Here is a 5948-nt window from a genome sequence, read left to right on the forward strand (position 1 = left end):
GTGTTATTACTGCATGGATAGTACTTTCTTCTACTATTTTGCCTTCTGGATTTTATATGTCATATCTAATTTTCCTTCTTTTTACTTTTACTCATAGTCTTCCTTTCTACACTCTTCTCCACATCTCTCTCTTCTGTCTTTGTATCTGTCTCTAGTGTTCCCTTTAGTATTTCTTGCAGAGCTGGTCTCTTGTCACAAATTCTCTCAGTGATTTTTTGTCTGAAAATGTTTTAATTTCTCCCTCATTTTTGAAGGACAATTTTGCTGGATACTGAATTCTTGGTTGGCAGTTTTTCTCTTTTAATAATTTAAATGTATTACCCCACTGTCTTCTTGCCTCCATGGTTTCTGCTGAGAGATCTGCACATAGTCTTATTGGGCTTCCCTTGTATGTGATGGATTGCTTTTCTCTTGCTGCTTTCAAGATCCTCTCTTTCTCTTTGACCTCTGACATTGTGATTAGGAAATGTCTTGGAGTATGTCTATTTGGATCTATTCTTTTTGGGGTATGCTGCACTGCTTGGATCTGTAATTTTAAGTCTTTCATAAGAGTTGGGAAATTTTCAGTGATAATTTCCTCCATTAGTTTTTCTCCTCCTTTTCCCTTCTCTTCTCCTTCTGGGACACCCACAACACATATATTCATGTGCTTCATATTATCTTTCAATTCCCTGAGTCCCTGCTCATATTTTTCCATTTTTTTCCTATAGTTTCTGTTTCTTGTCGGATTTCAGATGTTCCGTCCTCCAATTCAGAAATCCTATGTTCTGTCTCTTGAAATCTACCATTGTAGGTTTCCATTGTTTTTTTCATCTCTTCTACTGTGTCTTTCATTCCCATAAGTTCTGTGATTTGTTTTTTTCAGACTTTCAGTTTCTTCTTTTTGTTCTTTCCTTGCCTTCTTTATATCCTCCCTCAATTCATTGATTTGGTTTTTGATGAGATTTTCCATGTCTGTTCGTACATTCTGAATTAATTGTTTCAGCTCCTGTATGTCATTTGAATTGTTGGTTTGTTCCTTTGGGCCATATCTTCAATTTTCCTAGTGTGATTTGTTATTTTTTGCTGGCATCTAGGCATTTAATTACCTTAATTAGTTTATTCTGGAGATTGCTTTCACTTCTTTTATCTAGGGTTTTCTTGCTGGATGAATTTGTTGTCTATCTGTTCTTTGACATTCCGTTCAGCTTTATCTGGACCTTTAGCTTAAGTTTTGTTTGACAGAGGAGAATTTTTCGGTTCTTGTTCTCTTGTTTCTTGCCCTGCTTGTGTGGTGCCTTTCCCCCTCACACACTCAGGAGGGTCTACTTAGATATTATAAACCCCAGCCAGATTTTCCCACACCAAACTGGCCTCCTATCAGGAGGAAAGAGTCACCTGTGTCGGTTTTCCCTGAGGGTGAGACCCAGCAAGTTGAAAGACTTTCCTGTGAAGTCTCTGGACTCTGTTTTTCTTATCCTGCCCAGTATGTGGCGCTTGTCTGACTGCAGGTCCCACCAGCATAAGATGATGTGGTACCTTTAACTTTGGCAGACTCTCCCTGCTGGGGGTGTGGTGGAGACAGAGAGGTTGTAGGCTGGTTTTAATGGCTTCAAATTACCAAGCCCTGGTGTCTGAATTCCTTGATGGAGGGATTCCACCTGACTGGGGCTTCACCCCTCCCCTGGGGAAGGCACAAGCTCCAGATAAGCCCCCAAAAGAGTTCACTTCTGCCTATGCCTGTGGCAGTTGCAGCCTGAAAATTCCTGCCACTGTATCCAGAGGCAGTCAAGCCTTTGTAGATACATAGCCACAAAAACCTCTGTTTCCTTCTTTTTTTTTTCCCCTTTTTTTGTCAGTCCTGCCCCCTTGGCGCTGGGGCAAAAATGAGCAACCTACACTTTGATCAGGTTCACCTAAGCTGGGGGCCTGTTTTTAGTAGTCAGAATTTGTTAATTAGTTCCACAATTGGCATTTGATTGTGCCCAGTCCCTGCTGCTGGTAAAGTCCTTTCCTTTCCCCTCTGGGAAGCAGCCTGTGGGGGAGGGGCACTGGCCACTGCAGCTTTCGGAACTCACGGTTCTGGGGGGTGCTTGCAGCCGGTCCAGCTGGTCCAGACTGGGGTACGCTGTGTGTCCGGTCACTATCGTGGCTCCGGCAGCTGTTCTGTACTGTTTCTGGTTATTTAGTAGTTGTTCTGGAGGACGAACTAAAATGCGCACATTGTTAAGCCGCCATCTTGACCGGGAAGCCCTCAAGTTTATTTTTTGTTTAAGCTACATCAATGGAGCACATACAAGGGACCTGGAGACAATCAACAATGGTTTGGGATTCAGAGGCCTGCTATTTGATGGCTCCAGCTCCAGCTCCACTACAATAAGTTGAGCAATTTGGTTATCAGCACCAGGCATCAGATGATGGGAAACTCACAGAGGCTTCTAAGACAAACAAAACTATCCAAGTTTTCTGGCCAAACAATTAAAAAACAGTGGTGAATGCGTGAAAAAGAATGGGTTTGCATGTAGCCTTAGGACATTGCTCAAGGTGAGTTGCCTGCAACTAGAGTTCTATGTAGTGTTCAGATTTCTCCAGGAGCACAGAGGTTAAAAAGCATATTTAGATTGAAATACTGATGCTGCTTCTTTGATTGGAAAAGAGCTTCAAGTAGATTTTCTGGATCATGTGCCCCTCACAACACACAACTTTGCTCAGAAGACTTTCCTGAAGCCTGCCTTCTAAGTGGGTTTTGATATCAGACTTGTGACTACAAATTTCATGAGCACTGTAGCACCATACTATGTGGATGGACTGGAGTATATCAGAGAACTTTTATGGTTTTCAAATTCTACTATTATTGATAGTGGGGTCCCAGGACTATGTTCTTCTACAGTGTGTCAGATGTGAGGGTCTGTTTCCCAAATGCCTGTTAATTCCCAACACAGATAATCCACACCCCACACCTTCACCTTCCACAACTCCAGTCCCTCCTCTAATGGTTTGCTCTCCCAGAATCAAAGGTCAGCATCCACAACTTAATGTTCACATTGTCAGCATGCCCTACCTGTGGACAACAGAATGATAGAAGATGCAATTCCAAGTCACAGTGAATCAGCCTCATGTTTAGCCCTGTCCATCAGCTCAACAACCTGAGCCCAGTGAGCTGATTACAGCCCCAAACCTCTGTGCCAGCATACAGAGAGTGGGCACCAGCATCCAGGACCCCAGAGAAAAACAAAATCAGACCTTGTGGATAGAGAGATTCAAGCTATTACTGGGAAATAGAAGCCAGTGAAGTGATATTCTCTACCTGCATTGGGTCAGGCTCATTTAGGATGGTTTATAAGGGCTAGTAGCTTGGAGATGTTGCCATAAAGTTCTTAAAGGTTTTCAACCCAACAGCCAGCAGCTACAGGCCTTCAGGAATGAGGTCATTGTCTTGCACAAAATACAACACGTGAACATCCTCTTTTCATGGTGTACATGACTATATTGGTTTGCTATGGCCGCTTAAAAGCAATATACCAGAAACTGTTTGGCTTTTAACAATGGGGATTTATTAAGTTACAAGTTAAAATTCTAAGACCACAGAAATGTCCAATTTAAGGCATCAACAAGGGTATATCTTCACTGAAGAAAGGCCAATGGCATCAGGGGTCCTCTGTCACATGGGAAGTCACATGGCAATATCTGCGGTCCTTCTTTGCAAAATGTCTCTGGGCTTCTGTGGGTCCTTGCTTGTTTCTCCAGGGGTGTTTCTGTCTCTCTGCATCCTTCTCTTGCTTTTATCTCTCTCCTCTCTTGGCTCTGTGCTCTCTCCAAAAATGTCCTTCCCTTAAAGGACTCCAGCAAGTGGACTAAGACCCACCTTGAATGGGCAGGGTGACATCTCCAAGGAAATAACCTGATCAAAAAGTCCCACTCAACAATAGTTCTACCTCCACAAAATTGGATTAAAAGAACAGAATTTTCTGGGATACATAACAGATTCAAACCAGCATAATGACAAAGGACAATCTGCCAGTTGTGACCATGTGGTTCAAAGGCAGCATCCTCTACAAACACTTGCATGTCTAGGAAACCAAGTTTCAGATGTTCCAGCTAATTGACATGGCCTGGCAGATGGCTCAGGGAATGTATTATTTGCATTCAAAGAATATCCAATAATATATTGTTCCATGAAGACCTGACAGTGAAAATTGGAACTTTTGATTTGGCAATAATCAAGTCATTCTGGAATGGTTCTCAATGGGTGGATGGCCTCAGAGGTGATCCGAATGTAGGACAATAACCCATTCAGCTTCCAGCCTGATATGCACTCCTATGGCATTATATGAGCTGATGACAGGGAAGCTTCCTTATTCATAGATCAACAACCAGGATCAGAGCATTTTTCATGGTGAGCCAAGCGTGTGCCTCACCAGATCTTAGGAAACTATACAAAAACTGCCCCATAGCAGAGAATAAAAAAGTATTTGCTAAGTCCTCTTGAGGGACTGGGGAGAAAGGAGGAAACATTAAACTTCCCCATTTAGGGAATTCCTGATATTCTCGCTGACAGTGGGGACAACAAATTCAACAGTGTGAGCCCTCAATCTTGGGGTTCGCTCCTGTGAAGCTTATTCCTGCATAGGAGAGGCTAAGCCTACTGATAATTATGCCTAAGAATTATCGGAGAGCCTCTTTTGTTGCTTAGATGTGGCCTCTCTCTCTCTCTAAGCCAAGTTGGGAGGTGAACTTACTGCCCTCTCCTCTATGTGGACCATGACTCCTAGGCATGTACATCTTCCTGGAAAGGTTGGACCAGACTCCTGGAATAAGCTAGGATCCAGCATCATGCACATGAGAAAGTGTTCTTGACCAAAAATGAGAAAAGAGAAATGAGACAAAATAGAGTTTCGTGAATGAGAGCTTTCAAACAGATTCAGAAGGTTATCCTGGAGGTTATTCCAAAACATTATATAGATGTCCCTTTTTAATTTATGGTGTATTGGAGTGGCTAAAGGGAAGTACCTGAAACTTTTGAACTGTGTTCCAGTAGCCCTGATTCTTGAAGAAGACTGTATAACTATATAGATTTTTTAATTTGATTGTGTGAGTGTGTAAACCTTGTGTCTGATGCTCCTTTTATCCAGGGTATGGACAATAGAGTAAAAAAGAAAGGATAATAAACACATCAATAATAGGGTGAGATAAATGGTAAAAAATGGGTAGATTAAAATACTGTGAGTCAATGAGAGGAAGGGGTAAAGGGTATGGGAGGTATGAGTTCTTTTTTTTCCTTTTTATTTCTTTTTCTGGTGTGATGCAAATGTTCTAAAATGATCATTATGATGAATAACAACTATGTGATGATATTGTGAGCCATTGATTGTGTAATATGGTTGGATTATACATGTTTGGTTATTTCTCAATAAAAATGTTAAAAGGAAAAAAAAAATTGCCCCAAAGCAATGTGGCTGACTTTGTGAAGTTAGTCAATGAAAAAAAAACCACAAACTGCTTTCCCCCAAGATTCTCTCTTCCATAAAGCTGCTTTAACACTCTCTACTGAAAATCAATTGGAATTCTAAGCCATCTCTACATTTGAGAGGAGCATACAAAGAACATCAACGCCTGCAGGTTGACCACATTCCCTAGACTGCCTATCTTCTGGTTGAACTCACTGTGGAGGAAGGAGAGTCAACAGAAACTACCTTCTCACACCCTTTCTTTGGGGAGGAAAGCTTATTTTCAGAGAAATTGCTGCTAGGGACCTCCTAGACTGCTCACAGGGCCTTAAATACATGTGGCCTTCTTTTCTACCTTTTCTGGCCCTGGAAGAAAGAAGTCATTTGCAATCCTAGTTTGTCCTGCTCCCTCTTCTCTTCCCCCCATGCTCATGAACCAGTCCTTCTCAACATGCACAAGTGGATGCAGATGACAGTACATCATCTCGAACACTGGCTATTGACTAAATGTATAATTTTTAA

General features: G+C 41.9%; 1 pseudogene; it reads left to right on the forward strand.

Annotated features, from left to right (window-relative positions):
* The first annotated feature begins 2263 nt into the window (after positions 1-2263).
* On the forward strand, positions 2264-5728 carry LOC143645749 (RAF proto-oncogene serine/threonine-protein kinase pseudogene; annotated as a pseudogene).
* Positions 5729-5948: the final 220 nt, after the last annotated feature.

Source organism: Tamandua tetradactyla, chromosome 9, assembly GCF_023851605.1.
Source record: "Tamandua tetradactyla isolate mTamTet1 chromosome 9, mTamTet1.pri, whole genome shotgun sequence".
In the NCBI taxonomy this organism is placed as follows: domain Eukaryota; kingdom Metazoa; phylum Chordata; class Mammalia; order Pilosa; family Myrmecophagidae; genus Tamandua; species Tamandua tetradactyla.